Source organism: Oncorhynchus kisutch, unplaced genomic scaffold (genome assembly GCF_002021735.2).
Source record: "Oncorhynchus kisutch isolate 150728-3 unplaced genomic scaffold, Okis_V2 scaffold649, whole genome shotgun sequence".
NCBI lineage: Eukaryota > Metazoa > Chordata > Actinopteri > Salmoniformes > Salmonidae > Oncorhynchus > Oncorhynchus kisutch.
The window spans coordinates 24,031-41,270 of record NW_022262594.1 but is presented as its reverse complement, the minus strand read 5'-3'; the positions used below and the strand labels follow the sequence as shown (position 1 = coordinate 41,270).

At 43.2% G+C, this 17,240-nt stretch overlaps 44 non-coding genes across 44 annotated transcripts; all 44 read left to right on the top strand.

The window, feature by feature from the left end:
* The first annotated feature begins 222 nt into the window (after positions 1–222).
* Positions 223–341, top strand: LOC116361055 (5S ribosomal RNA). Its single transcript, XR_004207251.1, has one exon. It is a non-coding gene; the product is annotated as a 5S ribosomal RNA (ribosomal RNA).
* Positions 342–583: 242 nt separating this feature from the next.
* LOC116361054 (5S ribosomal RNA) lies at positions 584–702 on the top strand. The gene has a single exon (XR_004207250.1). It is a non-coding gene; the product is annotated as a 5S ribosomal RNA (ribosomal RNA).
* A 242-nt stretch (positions 703–944) lies between these two features.
* On the top strand, positions 945–1,063 carry LOC116361053 (5S ribosomal RNA). The gene has a single exon (XR_004207249.1). It is a non-coding gene; the product is annotated as a 5S ribosomal RNA (ribosomal RNA).
* A 242-nt stretch (positions 1,064–1,305) lies between these two features.
* LOC116361051 (5S ribosomal RNA) lies at positions 1,306–1,424 on the top strand. Its single transcript, XR_004207248.1, has one exon. It is a non-coding gene; the product is annotated as a 5S ribosomal RNA (ribosomal RNA).
* Positions 1,425–1,666: 242 nt separating this feature from the next.
* LOC116361050 (5S ribosomal RNA) lies at positions 1,667–1,785 on the top strand. The gene has a single exon (XR_004207247.1). It is a non-coding gene; the product is annotated as a 5S ribosomal RNA (ribosomal RNA).
* Positions 1,786–2,027: 242 nt separating this feature from the next.
* LOC116361048 (5S ribosomal RNA) lies at positions 2,028–2,146 on the top strand. Its single transcript, XR_004207245.1, has one exon. It is a non-coding gene; the product is annotated as a 5S ribosomal RNA (ribosomal RNA).
* Positions 2,147–2,388: 242 nt separating this feature from the next.
* On the top strand, positions 2,389–2,507 carry LOC116361047 (5S ribosomal RNA). The gene has a single exon (XR_004207244.1). It is a non-coding gene; the product is annotated as a 5S ribosomal RNA (ribosomal RNA).
* A 242-nt stretch (positions 2,508–2,749) lies between these two features.
* On the top strand, positions 2,750–2,868 carry LOC116361046 (5S ribosomal RNA). Its single transcript, XR_004207243.1, has one exon. It is a non-coding gene; the product is annotated as a 5S ribosomal RNA (ribosomal RNA).
* A 242-nt stretch (positions 2,869–3,110) lies between these two features.
* LOC116361045 (5S ribosomal RNA) lies at positions 3,111–3,229 on the top strand. The gene has a single exon (XR_004207242.1). It is a non-coding gene; the product is annotated as a 5S ribosomal RNA (ribosomal RNA).
* A 242-nt stretch (positions 3,230–3,471) lies between these two features.
* LOC116361044 (5S ribosomal RNA) lies at positions 3,472–3,590 on the top strand. The gene has a single exon (XR_004207241.1). It is a non-coding gene; the product is annotated as a 5S ribosomal RNA (ribosomal RNA).
* A 242-nt stretch (positions 3,591–3,832) lies between these two features.
* On the top strand, positions 3,833–3,951 carry LOC116361043 (5S ribosomal RNA). Its single transcript, XR_004207240.1, has one exon. It is a non-coding gene; the product is annotated as a 5S ribosomal RNA (ribosomal RNA).
* A 242-nt stretch (positions 3,952–4,193) lies between these two features.
* On the top strand, positions 4,194–4,312 carry LOC116361042 (5S ribosomal RNA). Its single transcript, XR_004207239.1, has one exon. It is a non-coding gene; the product is annotated as a 5S ribosomal RNA (ribosomal RNA).
* A 242-nt stretch (positions 4,313–4,554) lies between these two features.
* On the top strand, positions 4,555–4,673 carry LOC116361041 (5S ribosomal RNA). The gene has a single exon (XR_004207238.1). It is a non-coding gene; the product is annotated as a 5S ribosomal RNA (ribosomal RNA).
* Positions 4,674–4,915: 242 nt separating this feature from the next.
* LOC116361040 (5S ribosomal RNA) lies at positions 4,916–5,034 on the top strand. Its single transcript, XR_004207237.1, has one exon. It is a non-coding gene; the product is annotated as a 5S ribosomal RNA (ribosomal RNA).
* A 242-nt stretch (positions 5,035–5,276) lies between these two features.
* Positions 5,277–5,395, top strand: LOC116361039 (5S ribosomal RNA). Its single transcript, XR_004207236.1, has one exon. It is a non-coding gene; the product is annotated as a 5S ribosomal RNA (ribosomal RNA).
* A 242-nt stretch (positions 5,396–5,637) lies between these two features.
* On the top strand, positions 5,638–5,756 carry LOC116361037 (5S ribosomal RNA). Its single transcript, XR_004207234.1, has one exon. It is a non-coding gene; the product is annotated as a 5S ribosomal RNA (ribosomal RNA).
* A 242-nt stretch (positions 5,757–5,998) lies between these two features.
* Positions 5,999–6,117, top strand: LOC116361036 (5S ribosomal RNA). The gene has a single exon (XR_004207233.1). It is a non-coding gene; the product is annotated as a 5S ribosomal RNA (ribosomal RNA).
* Positions 6,118–6,358: 241 nt separating this feature from the next.
* On the top strand, positions 6,359–6,477 carry LOC116361035 (5S ribosomal RNA). Its single transcript, XR_004207232.1, has one exon. It is a non-coding gene; the product is annotated as a 5S ribosomal RNA (ribosomal RNA).
* A 242-nt stretch (positions 6,478–6,719) lies between these two features.
* Positions 6,720–6,838, top strand: LOC116361034 (5S ribosomal RNA). The gene has a single exon (XR_004207231.1). It is a non-coding gene; the product is annotated as a 5S ribosomal RNA (ribosomal RNA).
* A 242-nt stretch (positions 6,839–7,080) lies between these two features.
* On the top strand, positions 7,081–7,199 carry LOC116361033 (5S ribosomal RNA). Its single transcript, XR_004207230.1, has one exon. It is a non-coding gene; the product is annotated as a 5S ribosomal RNA (ribosomal RNA).
* A 242-nt stretch (positions 7,200–7,441) lies between these two features.
* On the top strand, positions 7,442–7,560 carry LOC116361032 (5S ribosomal RNA). Its single transcript, XR_004207229.1, has one exon. It is a non-coding gene; the product is annotated as a 5S ribosomal RNA (ribosomal RNA).
* Positions 7,561–7,802: 242 nt separating this feature from the next.
* LOC116361031 (5S ribosomal RNA) lies at positions 7,803–7,921 on the top strand. The gene has a single exon (XR_004207228.1). It is a non-coding gene; the product is annotated as a 5S ribosomal RNA (ribosomal RNA).
* A 242-nt stretch (positions 7,922–8,163) lies between these two features.
* On the top strand, positions 8,164–8,282 carry LOC116361030 (5S ribosomal RNA). The gene has a single exon (XR_004207227.1). It is a non-coding gene; the product is annotated as a 5S ribosomal RNA (ribosomal RNA).
* Positions 8,283–8,524: 242 nt separating this feature from the next.
* LOC116361029 (5S ribosomal RNA) lies at positions 8,525–8,643 on the top strand. Its single transcript, XR_004207226.1, has one exon. It is a non-coding gene; the product is annotated as a 5S ribosomal RNA (ribosomal RNA).
* Positions 8,644–8,885: 242 nt separating this feature from the next.
* LOC116361028 (5S ribosomal RNA) lies at positions 8,886–9,004 on the top strand. Its single transcript, XR_004207225.1, has one exon. It is a non-coding gene; the product is annotated as a 5S ribosomal RNA (ribosomal RNA).
* A 242-nt stretch (positions 9,005–9,246) lies between these two features.
* LOC116361026 (5S ribosomal RNA) lies at positions 9,247–9,365 on the top strand. The gene has a single exon (XR_004207223.1). It is a non-coding gene; the product is annotated as a 5S ribosomal RNA (ribosomal RNA).
* A 242-nt stretch (positions 9,366–9,607) lies between these two features.
* On the top strand, positions 9,608–9,726 carry LOC116361025 (5S ribosomal RNA). The gene has a single exon (XR_004207222.1). It is a non-coding gene; the product is annotated as a 5S ribosomal RNA (ribosomal RNA).
* Positions 9,727–9,968: 242 nt separating this feature from the next.
* Positions 9,969–10,087, top strand: LOC116361024 (5S ribosomal RNA). Its single transcript, XR_004207221.1, has one exon. It is a non-coding gene; the product is annotated as a 5S ribosomal RNA (ribosomal RNA).
* A 242-nt stretch (positions 10,088–10,329) lies between these two features.
* Positions 10,330–10,448, top strand: LOC116361023 (5S ribosomal RNA). The gene has a single exon (XR_004207220.1). It is a non-coding gene; the product is annotated as a 5S ribosomal RNA (ribosomal RNA).
* A 242-nt stretch (positions 10,449–10,690) lies between these two features.
* On the top strand, positions 10,691–10,809 carry LOC116361022 (5S ribosomal RNA). The gene has a single exon (XR_004207219.1). It is a non-coding gene; the product is annotated as a 5S ribosomal RNA (ribosomal RNA).
* Positions 10,810–11,051: 242 nt separating this feature from the next.
* LOC116361020 (5S ribosomal RNA) lies at positions 11,052–11,170 on the top strand. The gene has a single exon (XR_004207218.1). It is a non-coding gene; the product is annotated as a 5S ribosomal RNA (ribosomal RNA).
* A 242-nt stretch (positions 11,171–11,412) lies between these two features.
* LOC116361019 (5S ribosomal RNA) lies at positions 11,413–11,531 on the top strand. Its single transcript, XR_004207217.1, has one exon. It is a non-coding gene; the product is annotated as a 5S ribosomal RNA (ribosomal RNA).
* Positions 11,532–11,773: 242 nt separating this feature from the next.
* On the top strand, positions 11,774–11,892 carry LOC116361018 (5S ribosomal RNA). Its single transcript, XR_004207216.1, has one exon. It is a non-coding gene; the product is annotated as a 5S ribosomal RNA (ribosomal RNA).
* A 1,427-nt stretch (positions 11,893–13,319) lies between these two features.
* Positions 13,320–13,438, top strand: LOC116361017 (5S ribosomal RNA). Its single transcript, XR_004207215.1, has one exon. It is a non-coding gene; the product is annotated as a 5S ribosomal RNA (ribosomal RNA).
* Positions 13,439–13,679: 241 nt separating this feature from the next.
* LOC116361016 (5S ribosomal RNA) lies at positions 13,680–13,798 on the top strand. The gene has a single exon (XR_004207214.1). It is a non-coding gene; the product is annotated as a 5S ribosomal RNA (ribosomal RNA).
* A 242-nt stretch (positions 13,799–14,040) lies between these two features.
* LOC116361014 (5S ribosomal RNA) lies at positions 14,041–14,159 on the top strand. Its single transcript, XR_004207212.1, has one exon. It is a non-coding gene; the product is annotated as a 5S ribosomal RNA (ribosomal RNA).
* A 242-nt stretch (positions 14,160–14,401) lies between these two features.
* LOC116361013 (5S ribosomal RNA) lies at positions 14,402–14,520 on the top strand. Its single transcript, XR_004207211.1, has one exon. It is a non-coding gene; the product is annotated as a 5S ribosomal RNA (ribosomal RNA).
* A 242-nt stretch (positions 14,521–14,762) lies between these two features.
* On the top strand, positions 14,763–14,881 carry LOC116361012 (5S ribosomal RNA). Its single transcript, XR_004207210.1, has one exon. It is a non-coding gene; the product is annotated as a 5S ribosomal RNA (ribosomal RNA).
* Positions 14,882–15,123: 242 nt separating this feature from the next.
* On the top strand, positions 15,124–15,242 carry LOC116361011 (5S ribosomal RNA). The gene has a single exon (XR_004207209.1). It is a non-coding gene; the product is annotated as a 5S ribosomal RNA (ribosomal RNA).
* A 242-nt stretch (positions 15,243–15,484) lies between these two features.
* LOC116361010 (5S ribosomal RNA) lies at positions 15,485–15,603 on the top strand. Its single transcript, XR_004207208.1, has one exon. It is a non-coding gene; the product is annotated as a 5S ribosomal RNA (ribosomal RNA).
* A 242-nt stretch (positions 15,604–15,845) lies between these two features.
* Positions 15,846–15,964, top strand: LOC116361009 (5S ribosomal RNA). The gene has a single exon (XR_004207207.1). It is a non-coding gene; the product is annotated as a 5S ribosomal RNA (ribosomal RNA).
* A 242-nt stretch (positions 15,965–16,206) lies between these two features.
* On the top strand, positions 16,207–16,325 carry LOC116361008 (5S ribosomal RNA). The gene has a single exon (XR_004207206.1). It is a non-coding gene; the product is annotated as a 5S ribosomal RNA (ribosomal RNA).
* A 242-nt stretch (positions 16,326–16,567) lies between these two features.
* On the top strand, positions 16,568–16,686 carry LOC116361007 (5S ribosomal RNA). The gene has a single exon (XR_004207205.1). It is a non-coding gene; the product is annotated as a 5S ribosomal RNA (ribosomal RNA).
* Positions 16,687–16,928: 242 nt separating this feature from the next.
* On the top strand, positions 16,929–17,047 carry LOC116361006 (5S ribosomal RNA). Its single transcript, XR_004207204.1, has one exon. It is a non-coding gene; the product is annotated as a 5S ribosomal RNA (ribosomal RNA).
* Positions 17,048–17,240: the final 193 nt, after the last annotated feature.

Genomic DNA, 17,240 nt, shown 5'->3' with positions numbered 1-17,240 from the left:
TTTTTTCCCACAAGGCTGAAATATGTGCCCTTGCTTTGAAATAAGTAAGCAAGGTTAGTTTGTATTTCATCCAACAATCTGTGCTACAAATTATTTCTACAGTATATGCAATTTCTTCCACTTTTTGAGTGACACAAAGATGCTTATCTAAATGGTGAAAATGCAACAGCTGTTAATCAGACTCACTTTCACTTAACATAGTGCACCAAGAGATAGTTTCTCGCTTACGACCACACCGGCCTGAGTACGCCTGATCTCGTCTGATCTCGGAAGCTAAGCAGGGTCGGGCCTGGTTAGTACTTGGATGGGAGACCGCCTGGGAATACCAGGTGCTGTAAGCTTTTCGTCAACTCTTTGTCCGTTTTTTCCCACAAGGCTGAAATATGTGCCCTTGCTTTGAAATAAGTAAGCAAGGTTAGTTTGTATTTCATCCAACAATCTGTGCTACAAATTATTTCTACAGTATATGCAATTTCTTCCACTTTTTGAGTGACACAAAGATGCTTATCTAAATGGTGAAAATGCAACAGCTGTTAATCAGACTCACTTTCACTTAACATAGTGCACCAAGAGATAGTTTCTCGCTTACGACCACACCGGCCTGAGTACGCCTGATCTCGTCTGATCTCGGAAGCTAAGCAGGGTCGGGCCTGGTTAGTACTTGGATGGGAGACCGCCTGGGAATACCAGGTGCTGTAAGCTTTTCGTCAACTCTTTGTCCGTTTTTTCCCACAAGGCTGAAATATGTGCCCTTGCTTTGAAATAAGTAAGCAAGGTTAGTTTGTATTTCATCCAACAATCTGTGCTACAAATTATTTCTACAGTATATGCAATTTCTTCCACTTTTTGAGTGACACAAAGATGCTTATCTAAATGGTGAAAATGCAACAGCTGTTAATCAGACTCACTTTCACTTAACATAGTGCACCAAGAGATAGTTTCTCGCTTACGACCACACCGGCCTGAGTACGCCTGATCTCGTCTGATCTCGGAAGCTAAGCAGGGTCGGGCCTGGTTAGTACTTGGATGGGAGACCGCCTGGGAATACCAGGTGCTGTAAGCTTTTCGTCAACTCTTTGTCCGTTTTTTCCCACAAGGCTGAAATATGTGCCCTTGCTTTGAAATAAGTAAGCAAGGTTAGTTTGTATTTCATCCAACAATCTGTGCTACAAATTATTTCTACAGTATATGCAATTTCTTCCACTTTTTGAGTGACACAAAGATGCTTATCTAAATGGTGAAAATGCAACAGCTGTTAATCAGACTCACTTTCACTTAACATAGTGCACCAAGAGATAGTTTCTCGCTTACGACCACACCGGCCTGAGTACGCCTGATCTCGTCTGATCTCGGAAGCTAAGCAGGGTCGGGCCTGGTTAGTACTTGGATGGGAGACCGCCTGGGAATACCAGGTGCTGTAAGCTTTTCGTCAACTCTTTGTCCGTTTTTTCCCACAAGGCTGAAATATGTGCCCTTGCTTTGAAATAAGTAAGCAAGGTTAGTTTGTATTTCATCCAACAATCTGTGCTACAAATTATTTCTACAGTATATGCAATTTCTTCCACTTTTTGAGTGACACAAAGATGCTTATCTAAATGGTGAAAATGCAACAGCTGTTAATCAGACTCACTTTCACTTAACATAGTGCACCAAGAGATAGTTTCTCGCTTACGACCACACCGGCCTGAGTACGCCTGATCTCGTCTGATCTCGGAAGCTAAGCAGGGTCGGGCCTGGTTAGTACTTGGATGGGAGACCGCCTGGGAATACCAGGTGCTGTAAGCTTTTCGTCAACTCTTTGTCCGTTTTTTCCCACAAGGCTGAAATATGTGCCCTTGCTTTGAAATAAGTAAGCAAGGTTAGTTTGTATTTCATCCAACAATCTGTGCTACAAATTATTTCTACAGTATATGCAATTTCTTCCACTTTTTGAGTGACACAAAGATGCTTATCTAAATGGTGAAAATGCAACAGCTGTTAATCAGACTCACTTTCACTTAACATAGTGCACCAAGAGATAGTTTCTCGCTTACGACCACACCGGCCTGAGTACGCCTGATCTCGTCTGATCTCGGAAGCTAAGCAGGGTCGGGCCTGGTTAGTACTTGGATGGGAGACCGCCTGGGAATACCAGGTGCTGTAAGCTTTTCGTCAACTCTTTGTCCGTTTTTTCCCACAAGGCTGAAATATGTGCCCTTGCTTTGAAATAAGTAAGCAAGGTTAGTTTGTATTTCATCCAACAATCTGTGCTACAAATTATTTCTACAGTATATGCAATTTCTTCCACTTTTTGAGTGACACAAAGATGCTTATCTAAATGGTGAAAATGCAACAGCTGTTAATCAGACTCACTTTCACTTAACATAGTGCACCAAGAGATAGTTTCTCGCTTACGACCACACCGGCCTGAGTACGCCTGATCTCGTCTGATCTCGGAAGCTAAGCAGGGTCGGGCCTGGTTAGTACTTGGATGGGAGACCGCCTGGGAATACCAGGTGCTGTAAGCTTTTCGTCAACTCTTTGTCCGTTTTTTCCCACAAGGCTGAAATATGTGCCCTTGCTTTGAAATAAGTAAGCAAGGTTAGTTTGTATTTCATCCAACAATCTGTGCTACAAATTATTTCTACAGTATATGCAATTTCTTCCACTTTTTGAGTGACACAAAGATGCTTATCTAAATGGTGAAAATGCAACAGCTGTTAATCAGACTCACTTTCACTTAACATAGTGCACCAAGAGATAGTTTCTCGCTTACGACCACACCGGCCTGAGTACGCCTGATCTCGTCTGATCTCGGAAGCTAAGCAGGGTCGGGCCTGGTTAGTACTTGGATGGGAGACCGCCTGGGAATACCAGGTGCTGTAAGCTTTTTGTCAACTCTTTGTCCGTTTTTTCCCACAAGGCTGAAATATGTGCCCTTGCTTTGAAATAAGTAAGCAAGGTTAGTTTGTATTTCATCCAACAATCTGTGCTACAAATTATTTCTACAGTATATGCAATTTCTTCCACTTTTTGAGTGACACAAAGATGCTTATCTAAATGGTGAAAATGCAACAGCTGTTAATCAGACTCACTTTCACTTAACATAGTGCACCAAGAGATAGTTTCTCGCTTACGACCACACCGGCCTGAGTACGCCTGATCTCGTCTGATCTCGGAAGCTAAGCAGGGTCGGGCCTGGTTAGTACTTGGATGGGAGACCGCCTGGGAATACCAGGTGCTGTAAGCTTTTCGTCAACTCTTTGTCCGTTTTTTCCCACAAGGCTGAAATATGTGCCCTTGCTTTGAAATAAGTAAGCAAGGTTAGTTTGTATTTCATCCAACAATCTGTGCTACAAATTATTTCTACAGTATATGCAATTTCTTCCACTTTTTGAGTGACACAAAGATGCTTATCTAAATGGTGAAAATGCAACAGCTGTTAATCAGACTCACTTTCACTTAACATAGTGCACCAAGAGATAGTTTCTCGCTTACGACCACACCGGCCTGAGTACGCCTGATCTCGTCTGATCTCGGAAGCTAAGCAGGGTCGGGCCTGGTTAGTACTTGGATGGGAGACCGCCTGGGAATACCAGGTGCTGTAAGCTTTTCGTCAACTCTTTGTCCGTTTTTTCCCACAAGGCTGAAATATGTGCCCTTGCTTTGAAATAAGTAAGCAAGGTTAGTTTGTATTTCATCCAACAATCTGTGCTACAAATTATTTCTACAGTATATGCAATTTCTTCCACTTTTTGAGTGACACAAAGATGCTTATCTAAATGGTGAAAATGCAACAGCTGTTAATCAGACTCACTTTCACTTAACATAGTGCACCAAGAGATAGTTTCTCGCTTACGACCACACCGGCCTGAGTACGCCTGATCTCGTCTGATCTCGGAAGCTAAGCAGGGTCGGGCCTGGTTAGTACTTGGATGGGAGACCGCCTGGGAATACCAGGTGCTGTAAGCTTTTCGTCAACTCTTTGTCCGTTTTTTCCCACAAGGCTGAAATATGTGCCCTTGCTTTGAAATAAGTAAGCAAGGTTAGTTTGTATTTCATCCAACAATCTGTGCTACAAATTATTTCTACAGTATATGCAATTTCTTCCACTTTTTGAGTGACACAAAGATGCTTATCTAAATGGTGAAAATGCAACAGCTGTTAATCAGACTCACTTTCACTTAACATAGTGCACCAAGAGATAGTTTCTCGCTTACGACCACACCGGCCTGAGTACGCCTGATCTCGTCTGATCTCGGAAGCTAAGCAGGGTCGGGCCTGGTTAGTACTTGGATGGGAGACCGCCTGGGAATACCAGGTGCTGTAAGCTTTTCGTCAACTCTTTGTCCGTTTTTTCCCACAAGGCTGAAATATGTGCCCTTGCTTTGAAATAAGTAAGCAAGGTTAGTTTGTATTTCATCCAACAATCTGTGCTACAAATTATTTCTACAGTATATGCAATTTCTTCCACTTTTTGAGTGACACAAAGATGCTTATCTAAATGGTGAAAATGCAACAGCTGTTAATCAGACTCACTTTCACTTAACATAGTGCACCAAGAGATAGTTTCTCGCTTACGACCACACCGGCCTGAGTACGCCTGATCTCGTCTGATCTCGGAAGCTAAGCAGGGTCGGGCCTGGTTAGTACTTGGATGGGAGACCGCCTGGGAATACCAGGTGCTGTAAGCTTTTCGTCAACTCTTTGTCCGTTTTTTCCCACAAGGCTGAAATATGTGCCCTTGCTTTGAAATAAGTAAGCAAGGTTAGTTTGTATTTCATCCAACAATCTGTGCTACAAATTATTTCTACAGTATATGCAATTTCTTCCACTTTTTGAGTGACACAAAGATGCTTATCTAAATGGTGAAAATGCAACAGCTGTTAATCAGACTCACTTTCACTTAACATAGTGCACCAAGAGATAGTTTCTCGCTTACGACCACACCGGCCTGAGTACGCCTGATCTCGTCTGATCTCGGAAGCTAAGCAGGGTCGGGCCTGGTTAGTACTTGGATGGGAGACCGCCTGGGAATACCAGGTGCTGTAAGCTTTTCGTCAACTCTTTGTCCGTTTTTTCCCACAAGGCTGAAATATGTGCCCTTGCTTTGAAATAAGTAAGCAAGGTTAGTTTGTATTTCATCCAACAATCTGTGCTACAAATTATTTCTACAGTATATGCAATTTCTTCCACTTTTTGAGTGACACAAAGATGCTTATCTAAATGGTGAAAATGCAACAGCTGTTAATCAGACTCACTTTCACTTAACATAGTGCACCAAGAGATAGTTTCTCGCTTACGACCACACCGGCCTGAGTACGCCTGATCTCGTCTGATCTCGGAAGCTAAGCAGGGTCGGGCCTGGTTAGTACTTGGATGGGAGACCGCCTGGGAATACCAGGTGCTGTAAGCTTTTCGTCAACTCTTTGTCCGTTTTTTCCCACAAGGCTGAAATATGTGCCCTTGCTTTGAAATAAGTAAGCAAGGTTAGTTTGTATTTCATCCAACAATCTGTGCTACAAATTATTTCTACAGTATATGCAATTTCTTCCACTTTTTGAGTGACACAAAGATGCTTATCTAAATGGTGAAAATGCAACAGCTGTTAATCAGACTCACTTTCACTTAACATAGTGCACCAAGAGATAGTTTCTCGCTTACGACCACACCGGCCTGAGTACGCCTGATCTCGTCTGATCTCGGAAGCTAAGCAGGGTCGGGCCTGGTTAGTACTTGGATGGGAGACCGCCTGGGAATACCAGGTGCTGTAAGCTTTTCGTCAACTCTTTGTCCGTTTTTTCCCACAAGGCTGAAATATGTGCCCTTGCTTTGAAATAAGTAAGCAAGGTTAGTTTGTATTTCATCCAACAATCTGTGCTACAAATTATTTCTACAGTATATGCAATTTCTTCCACTTTTTGAGTGACACAAAGATGCTTATCTAAATGGTGAAAATGCAACAGCTGTTAATCAGACTCACTTTCACTTAACATAGTGCACCAAGAGATAGTTTCTCGCTTACGACCACACCGGCCTGAGTACGCCTGATCTCGTCTGATCTCGGAAGCTAAGCAGGGTCGGGCCTGGTTAGTACTTGGATGGGAGACCGCCTGGGAATACCAGGTGCTGTAAGCTTTTGTCAACTCTTTGTCCGTTTTTTCCCACAAGGCTGAAATATGTGCCCTTGCTTTGAAATAAGTAAGCAAGGTTAGTTTGTATTTCATCCAACAATCTGTGCTACAAATTATTTCTACAGTATATGCAATTTCTTCCACTTTTTGAGTGACACAAAGATGCTTATCTAAATGGTGAAAATGCAACAGCTGTTAATCAGACTCACTTTCACTTAACATAGTGCACCAAGAGATAGTTTCTCGCTTACGACCACACCGGCCTGAGTACGCCTGATCTCGTCTGATCTCGGAAGCTAAGCAGGGTCGGGCCTGGTTAGTACTTGGATGGGAGACCGCCTGGGAATACCAGGTGCTGTAAGCTTTTCGTCAACTCTTTGTCCGTTTTTTCCCACAAGGCTGAAATATGTGCCCTTGCTTTGAAATAAGTAAGCAAGGTTAGTTTGTATTTCATCCAACAATCTGTGCTACAAATTATTTCTACAGTATATGCAATTTCTTCCACTTTTTGAGTGACACAAAGATGCTTATCTAAATGGTGAAAATGCAACAGCTGTTAATCAGACTCACTTTCACTTAACATAGTGCACCAAGAGATAGTTTCTCGCTTACGACCACACCGGCCTGAGTACGCCTGATCTCGTCTGATCTCGGAAGCTAAGCAGGGTCGGGCCTGGTTAGTACTTGGATGGGAGACCGCCTGGGAATACCAGGTGCTGTAAGCTTTTCGTCAACTCTTTGTCCGTTTTTTCCCACAAGGCTGAAATATGTGCCCTTGCTTTGAAATAAGTAAGCAAGGTTAGTTTGTATTTCATCCAACAATCTGTGCTACAAATTATTTCTACAGTATATGCAATTTCTTCCACTTTTTGAGTGACACAAAGATGCTTATCTAAATGGTGAAAATGCAACAGCTGTTAATCAGACTCACTTTCACTTAACATAGTGCACCAAGAGATAGTTTCTCGCTTACGACCACACCGGCCTGAGTACGCCTGATCTCGTCTGATCTCGGAAGCTAAGCAGGGTCGGGCCTGGTTAGTACTTGGATGGGAGACCGCCTGGGAATACCAGGTGCTGTAAGCTTTTCGTCAACTCTTTGTCCGTTTTTTCCCACAAGGCTGAAATATGTGCCCTTGCTTTGAAATAAGTAAGCAAGGTTAGTTTGTATTTCATCCAACAATCTGTGCTACAAATTATTTCTACAGTATATGCAATTTCTTCCACTTTTTGAGTGACACAAAGATGCTTATCTAAATGGTGAAAATGCAACAGCTGTTAATCAGACTCACTTTCACTTAACATAGTGCACCAAGAGATAGTTTCTCGCTTACGACCACACCGGCCTGAGTACGCCTGATCTCGTCTGATCTCGGAAGCTAAGCAGGGTCGGGCCTGGTTAGTACTTGGATGGGAGACCGCCTGGGAATACCAGGTGCTGTAAGCTTTTCGTCAACTCTTTGTCCGTTTTTTCCCACAAGGCTGAAATATGTGCCCTTGCTTTGAAATAAGTAAGCAAGGTTAGTTTGTATTTCATCCAACAATCTGTGCTACAAATTATTTCTACAGTATATGCAATTTCTTCCACTTTTTGAGTGACACAAAGATGCTTATCTAAATGGTGAAAATGCAACAGCTGTTAATCAGACTCACTTTCACTTAACATAGTGCACCAAGAGATAGTTTCTCGCTTACGACCACACCGGCCTGAGTACGCCTGATCTCGTCTGATCTCGGAAGCTAAGCAGGGTCGGGCCTGGTTAGTACTTGGATGGGAGACCGCCTGGGAATACCAGGTGCTGTAAGCTTTTCGTCAACTCTTTGTCCGTTTTTTCCCACAAGGCTGAAATATGTGCCCTTGCTTTGAAATAAGTAAGCAAGGTTAGTTTGTATTTCATCCAACAATCTGTGCTACAAATTATTTCTACAGTATATGCAATTTCTTCCACTTTTTGAGTGACACAAAGATGCTTATCTAAATGGTGAAAATGCAACAGCTGTTAATCAGACTCACTTTCACTTAACATAGTGCACCAAGAGATAGTTTCTCGCTTACGACCACACCGGCCTGAGTACGCCTGATCTCGTCTGATCTCGGAAGCTAAGCAGGGTCGGGCCTGGTTAGTACTTGGATGGGAGACCGCCTGGGAATACCAGGTGCTGTAAGCTTTTCGTCAACTCTTTGTCCGTTTTTTCCCACAAGGCTGAAATATGTGCCCTTGCTTTGAAATAAGTAAGCAAGGTTAGTTTGTATTTCATCCAACAATCTGTGCTACAAATTATTTCTACAGTATATGCAATTTCTTCCACTTTTTGAGTGACACAAAGATGCTTATCTAAATGGTGAAAATGCAACAGCTGTTAATCAGACTCACTTTCACTTAACATAGTGCACCAAGAGATAGTTTCTCGCTTACGACCACACCGGCCTGAGTACGCCTGATCTCGTCTGATCTCGGAAGCTAAGCAGGGTCGGGCCTGGTTAGTACTTGGATGGGAGACCGCCTGGGAATACCAGGTGCTGTAAGCTTTTCGTCAACTCTTTGTCCGTTTTTTCCCACAAGGCTGAAATATGTGCCCTTGCTTTGAAATAAGTAAGCAAGGTTAGTTTGTATTTCATCCAACAATCTGTGCTACAAATTATTTCTACAGTATATGCAATTTCTTCCACTTTTTGAGTGACACAAAGATGCTTATCTAAATGGTGAAAATGCAACAGCTGTTAATCAGACTCACTTTCACTTAACATAGTGCACCAAGAGATAGTTTCTCGCTTACGACCACACCGGCCTGAGTACGCCTGATCTCGTCTGATCTCGGAAGCTAAGCAGGGTCGGGCCTGGTTAGTACTTGGATGGGAGACCGCCTGGGAATACCAGGTGCTGTAAGCTTTTCGTCAACTCTTTGTCCGTTTTTTCCCACAAGGCTGAAATATGTGCCCTTGCTTTGAAATAAGTAAGCAAGGTTAGTTTGTATTTCATCCAACAATCTGTGCTACAAATTATTTCTACAGTATATGCAATTTCTTCCACTTTTTGAGTGACACAAAGATGCTTATCTAAATGGTGAAAATGCAACAGCTGTTAATCAGACTCACTTTCACTTAACATAGTGCACCAAGAGATAGTTTCTCGCTTACGACCACACCGGCCTGAGTACGCCTGATCTCGTCTGATCTCGGAAGCTAAGCAGGGTCGGGCCTGGTTAGTACTTGGATGGGAGACCGCCTGGGAATACCAGGTGCTGTAAGCTTTTCGTCAACTCTTTGTCCGTTTTTTCCCACAAGGCTGAAATATGTGCCCTTGCTTTGAAATAAGTAAGCAAGGTTAGTTTGTATTTCATCCAACAATCTGTGCTACAAATTATTTCTACAGTATATGCAATTTCTTCCACTTTTTGAGTGACACAAAGATGCTTATCTAAATGGTGAAAATGCAACAGCTGTTAATCAGACTCACTTTCACTTAACATAGTGCACCAAGAGATAGTTTCTCGCTTACGACCACACCGGCCTGAGTACGCCTGATCTCGTCTGATCTCGGAAGCTAAGCAGGGTCGGGCCTGGTTAGTACTTGGATGGGAGACCGCCTGGGAATACCAGGTGCTGTAAGCTTTTCGTCAACTCTTTGTCCGTTTTTTCCCACAAGGCTGAAATATGTGCCCTTGCTTTGAAATAAGTAAGCAAGGTTAGTTTGTATTTCATCCAACAATCTGTGCTACAAATTATTTCTACAGTATATGCAATTTCTTCCACTTTTTGAGTGACACAAAGATGCTTATCTAAATGGTGAAAATGCAACAGCTGTTAATCAGACTCACTTTCACTTAACATAGTGCACCAAGAGATAGTTTCTCGCTTACGACCACACCGGCCTGAGTACGCCTGATCTCGTCTGATCTCGGAAGCTAAGCAGGGTCGGGCCTGGTTAGTACTTGGATGGGAGACCGCCTGGGAATACCAGGTGCTGTAAGCTTTTCGTCAACTCTTTGTCCGTTTTTTCCCACAAGGCTGAAATATGTGCCCTTGCTTTGAAATAAGTAAGCAAGGTTAGTTTGTATTTCATCCAACAATCTGTGCTACAAATTATTTCTACAGTATATGCAATTTCTTCCACTTTTTGAGTGACACAAAGATGCTTATCTAAATGGTGAAAATGCAACAGCTGTTAATCAGACTCACTTTCACTTAACATAGTGCACCAAGAGATAGTTTCTCGCTTACGACCACACCGGCCTGAGTACGCCTGATCTCGTCTGATCTCGGAAGCTAAGCAGGGTCGGGCCTGGTTAGTACTTGGATGGGAGACCGCCTGGGAATACCAGGTGCTGTAAGCTTTTCGTCAACTCTTTGTCCGTTTTTTCCCACAAGGCTGAAATATGTGCCCTTGCTTTGAAATAAGTAAGCAAGGTTAGTTTGTATTTCATCCAACAATCTGTGCTACAAATTATTTCTACAGTATATGCAATTTCTTCCACTTTTTGAGTGACACAAAGATGCTTATCTAAATGGTGAAAATGCAACAGCTGTTAATCAGACTCACTTTCACTTAACATAGTGCACCAAGAGATAGTTTCTCGCTTACGACCACACCGGCCTGAGTACGCCTGATCTCGTCTGATCTCGGAAGCTAAGCAGGGTCGGGCCTGGTTAGTACTTGGATGGGAGACCGCCTGGGAATACCAGGTGCTGTAAGCTTTTCGTCAACTCTTTGTCCGTTTTTTCCCACAAGGCTGAAATATGTGCCCTTGCTTTGAAATAAGTAAGCAAGGTTAGTTTGTATTTCATCCAACAATCTGTGCTACAAATTATTTCTACAGTATATGCAATTTCTTCCACTTTTTGAGTGACACAAAGATGCTTATCTAAATGGTGAAAATGCAACAGCTGTTAATCAGACTCACTTTCACTTAACATAGTGCACCAAGAGATAGTTTCTCGCTTACGACCACACCGGCCTGAGTACGCCTGATCTCGTCTGATCTCGGAAGCTAAGCAGGGTCGGGCCTGGTTAGTACTTGGATGGGAGACCGCCTGGGAATACCAGGTGCTGTAAGCTTTTCGTCAACTCTTTGTCCGTTTTTTCCCACAAGGCTGAAATATGTGCCCTTGCTTTGAAATAAGTAAGCAAGGTTAGTTTGTATTTCATCCAACAATCTGTGCTACAAATTATTTCTACAGTATATGCAATTTCTTCCACTTTTTGAGTGACACAAAGATGCTTATCTAAATGGTGAAAATGCAACAGCTGTTAATCAGACTCACTTTCACTTAACATAGTGCACCAAGAGATAGTTTCTCGCTTACGACCACACCGGCCTGAGTACGCCTGATCTCGTCTGATCTCGGAAGCTAAGCAGGGTCGGGCCTGGTTAGTACTTGGATGGGAGACCGCCTGGGAATACCAGGTGCTGTAAGCTTTTCGTCAACTCTTTGTCCGTTTTTTCCCACAAGGCTGAAATATGTGCCCTTGCTTTGAAATAAGTAAGCAAGGTTAGTTTGTATTTCATCCAACAATCTGTGCTACAAATTATTTCTACAGTATATGCAATTTCTTCCACTTTTTGAGTGACACAAAGATGCTTATCTAAATGGTGAAAATGCAACAGCTGTTAATCAGACTCACTTTCACTTAACATAGTGCACCAAGAGATAGTTTCTCGCTTACGACCACACCGGCCTGAGTACGCCTGATCTCGTCTGATCTCGGAAGCTAAGCAGGGTCGGGCCTGGTTAGTACTTGGATGGGAGACCGCCTGGGAATACCAGGTGCTGTAAGCTTTTCGTCAACTCTTTGTCCGTTTTTTCCCACAAGGCTGAAATATGTGCCCTTGCTTTGAAATAAGTAAGCAAGGTTAGTTTGTATTTCATCCAACAATCTGTGCTACAAATTATTTCTACAGTATATGCAATTTCTTCCACTTTTTGAGTGACACAAAGATGCTTATCTAAATGGTGAAAATGCAACAGCTGTTAATCAGACTCACTTTCACTTAACATAGTGCACCAAGAGATAGTTTCTCGCTTACGACCACACCGGCCTGAGTACGCCTGATCTCGTCTGATCTCGGAAGCTAAGCAGGGTCGGGCCTGGTTAGTACTTGTATTTGGAGGGCCAGTTGGTCAGGATGACGTCTATGAGGGTGCCCTTGTTTACAGAGTTAGGGTTGTACCTGGTGGGTTCCTTGATGATTTGTGTGAGATTGAGGGCATCTAGCTTAATTGTAGGACTGGCGGGGTGTTAAGCATATCCCAGTTTAGGTCACCTAACAGAACAAACTCTGAAGCTAGATGGGGGGCGATCAATTCACAAATGGTGTCCAGGGCACAGCTGGGAGCTGAGGGGGGTCGGTAGCAGGCGGCAACCGTGAGAGACTTATTTCTGGAGAGAGTAATTTTCAAAATTAGTAGTTCGAACTGTTTGGGTATGGACCTGGAAAGTATGACATTACTTTGCAGGCCATCTCTGCAGTAAACTGCAACTCCTCCCCCTTTGGCAGTTCTATCTTGACGGAAGATGTTATAGTTGGGTATGGAAATCTCTGAATTTTTGGTGGCCTTCCTGAGCCAGGATTCAGACACAGCAAGGACATCAGGGTTAGCAGAGTGTGCTAAAGCAGTGAGTAAGACAAACTTAGGGAGGAGGCTTCTGATGTTGACATGCATGAAACCAAGGCTTTTTCGAACACAGAAGTCAACAAATGAGGGTGCCTGGGGACATGCAGGGCCTGGGTTTACCTCCACATCACCCGCGGAACAGAGAAGGAGTAGTATGAGGGTGCGGCTAAAGGCTATCAAAACTGGTCGCCTAGAGCGTTGGGGACAGAGAATAAGAGGAGCAGGTTTCTGGGCATGGTAGAATATATTCAGGGCATAATGCGCAGACAGGGGTATGGTGGGGTGCGGGTACAGCGGAGGTAAGCCCAGGCACTGGGTGATGATGAGAGAGGTTGTATCTCTGGACATGCTGGTAGTAATGGGTGAGGTCACCGCATGTGTGGGAGGTGGGACAAAGGAGTTATCAGGGGTATGAAGAGTGGAACTAGGGGCTCCATTGTGAACTAAAACAATGATAACTAACCTGAACAACAGTATATCAATTTCCACTTTTTGAGTGACACAAAGATGCTTATCTAAATGGTGAAAATGCAACAGCTGTTAATCAGACTCACTTTCACTTAACATAGTGCACCAAGAGATAGTTTCTCGCTTACGACCACACCGGCCTGAGTACGCCTGATCTCGTCTGATCTCGGAAGCTAAGCAGGGTCGGGCCTGGTTAGTACTTGGATGGGAGACCGCCTGGGAATACCAGGTGCTGTAAGCTTTTCGTCAACTCTTTGTCCGTTTTTTCCCACAAGGCTGAAATATGTGCCCTTGCTTTGAAATAAGTAAGCAAGGTTAGTTTGTATTTCATCCAACAATCTGTGCTACAAATTATTTCTACAGTATATGCAATTTCTTCCACTTTTGAGTGACACAAAGATGCTTATCTAAATGGTGAAAATGCAACAGCTGTTAATCAGACTCACTTTCACTTAACATAGTGCACCAAGAGATAGTTTCTCGCTTACGACCACACCGGCCTGAGTACGCCTGATCTCGTCTGATCTCGGAAGCTAAGCAGGGTCGGGCCTGGTTAGTACTTGGATGGGAGACCGCCTGGGAATACCAGGTGCTGTAAGCTTTTCGTCAACTCTTTGTCCGTTTTTTCCCACAAGGCTGAAATATGTGCCCTTGCTTTGAAATAAGTAAGCAAGGTTAGTTTGTATTTCATCCAACAATCTGTGCTACAAATTATTTCTACAGTATATGCAATTTCTTCCACTTTTTGAGTGACACAAAGATGCTTATCTAAATGGTGAAAATGCAACAGCTGTTAATCAGACTCACTTTCACTTAACATAGTGCACCAAGAGATAGTTTCTCGCTTACGACCACACCGGCCTGAGTACGCCTGATCTCGTCTGATCTCGGAAGCTAAGCAGGGTCGGGCCTGGTTAGTACTTGGATGGGAGACCGCCTGGGAATACCAGGTGCTGTAAGCTTTTCGTCAACTCTTTGTCCGTTTTTTCCCACAAGGCTGAAATATGTGCCCTTGCTTTGAAATAAGTAAGCAAGGTTAGTTTGTATTTCATCCAACAATCTGTGCTACAAATTATTTCTACAGTATATGCAATTTCTTCCACTTTTTGAGTGACACAAAGATGCTTATCTAAATGGTGAAAATGCAACAGCTGTTAATCAGACTCACTTTCACTTAACATAGTGCACCAAGAGATAGTTTCTCGCTTACGACCACACCGGCCTGAGTACGCCTGATCTCGTCTGATCTCGGAAGCTAAGCAGGGTCGGGCCTGGTTAGTACTTGGATGGGAGACCGCCTGGGAATACCAGGTGCTGTAAGCTTTTCGTCAACTCTTTGTCCGTTTTTTCCCACAAGGCTGAAATATGTGCCCTTGCTTTGAAATAAGTAAGCAAGGTTAGTTTGTATTTCATCCAACAATCTGTGCTACAAATTATTTCTACAGTATATGCAATTTCTTCCACTTTTTGAGTGACACAAAGATGCTTATCTAAATGGTGAAAATGCAACAGCTGTTAATCAGACTCACTTTCACTTAACATAGTGCACCAAGAGATAGTTTCTCGCTTACGACCACACCGGCCTGAGTACGCCTGATCTCGTCTGATCTCGGAAGCTAAGCAGGGTCGGGCCTGGTTAGTACTTGGATGGGAGACCGCCTGGGAATACCAGGTGCTGTAAGCTTTTCGTCAACTCTTTGTCCGTTTTTTCCCACAAGGCTGAAATATGTGCCCTTGCTTTGAAATAAGTAAGCAAGGTTAGTTTGTATTTCATCCAACAATCTGTGCTACAAATTATTTCTACAGTATATGCAATTTCTTCCACTTTTTGAGTGACACAAAGATGCTTATCTAAATGGTGAAAATGCAACAGCTGTTAATCAGACTCACTTTCACTTAACATAGTGCACCAAGAGATAGTTTCTCGCTTACGACCACACCGGCCTGAGTACGCCTGATCTCGTCTGATCTCGGAAGCTAAGCAGGGTCGGGCCTGGTTAGTACTTGGATGGGAGACCGCCTGGGAATACCAGGTGCTGTAAGCTTTTCGTCAACTCTTTGTCCGTTTTTTCCCACAAGGCTGAAATATGTGCCCTTGCTTTGAAATAAGTAAGCAAGGTTAGTTTGTATTTCATCCAACAATCTGTGCTACAAATTATTTCTACAGTATATGCAATTTCTTCCACTTTTTGAGTGACACAAAGATGCTTATCTAAATGGTGAAAATGCAACAGCTGTTAATCAGACTCACTTTCACTTAACATAGTGCACCAAGAGATAGTTTCTCGCTTACGACCACACCGGCCTGAGTACGCCTGATCTCGTCTGATCTCGGAAGCTAAGCAGGGTCGGGCCTGGTTAGTACTTGGATGGGAGACCGCCTGGGAATACCAGGTGCTGTAAGCTTTTCGTCAACTCTTTGTCCGTTTTTTCCCACAAGGCTGAAATATGTGCCCTTGCTTTGAAATAAGTAAGCAAGGTTAGTTTGTATTTCATCCAACAATCTGTGCTACAAATTATTTCTACAGTATATGCAATTTCTTCCACTTTTTGAGTGACACAAAGATGCTTATCTAAATGGTGAAAATGCAACAGCTGTTAATCAGACTCACTTTCACTTAACATAGTGCACCAAGAGATAGTTTCTCGCTTACGACCACACCGGCCTGAGTACGCCTGATCTCGTCTGATCTCGGAAGCTAAGCAGGGTCGGGCCTGGTTAGTACTTGGATGGGAGACCGCCTGGGAATACCAGGTGCTGTAAGCTTTTCGTCAACTCTTTGTCCGTTTTTTCCCACAAGGCTGAAATATGTGCCCTTGCTTTGAAATAAGTAAGCAAGGTTAGTTTGTATTTCATCCAACAATCTGTGCTACAAATTATTTCTACAGTATATGCAATTTCTTCCACTTTTTGAGTGACACAAAGATGCTTATCTAAATGGTGAAAATGCAACAGCTGTTAATCAGACTCACTTTCACTTAACATAGTGCACCAAGAGATAGTTTCTCGCTTACGACCACACCGGCCTGAGTACGCCTGATCTCGTCTGATCTCGGAAGCTAAGCAGGGTCGGGCCTGGTTAGTACTTGGATGGGAGACCGCCTGGGAATACCAGGTGCTGTAAGCTTTTCGTCAACTCTTTGTCCGTTTTTTCCCACAAGGCTGAAATATGTGCCCTTGCTTTGAAATAAGTAAGCAAGGTTAGTTTGTATTTCATCCAACAATCTGTGCTACAAATTATTTCTACAGTATATGCAATTTCTTCCACTTTTTGAGTGACACAAAGATGCTTATCTAAATGGTGAAAATGCAACAGCTGTTAATCAGACTCACTTTCACTTAACATAGTGCACCAAGAGATAGTTTCTCGCTTACGACCACACCGGCCTGAGTACGCCTGATCTCGTCTGATCTCGGAAGCTAAGCAGGGTCGGGCCTGGTTAGTACTTGGATGGGAGACCGCCTGGGAATACCAGGTGCTGTAAGCTTTTCGTCAACTCTTTGTCCGTTTTTTCCCACAAGGCTGAAATATGTGCCCTTGCTTTGAAATAAGTAAGCAAGGTTAGTTTGTATTTCATCCAACAATCTGTGCTACAAATTATTTCTACAGTATATGCAATTTCTTCCACTTTTTGAGTGACACAAAGATGCTTATCTAAATGGTGAAAATGCAACAGCTGTTAATCAGACTCACTTTCACTTAACATAGTGCACCAAGAGATAGTTTCTCGCTTACGACCACACCGGCCTGAGTACGCCTGATCTCGTCTGATCTCGGAAGCTAAGCAGGGTCGGGCCTGGTTAGTACTTGGATGGGAGACCGCCTGGGAATACCAGGTGCTGTAAGCTTTTCGTCAACTCTTTGTCCGTTTTTTCCCACAAGGCTGAAATATGTGCCCTTGCTTTGAAATAAGTAAGCAAGGTTAGTTTGTATTTCATCCAACAATCTGTGCTACAAATTATTTCTACAGTATATGCAATTTCTTCCACTTTTTGAGTGACACAAAGATGCTTATCTAAATGGTGAAAATGCAACAGCTGT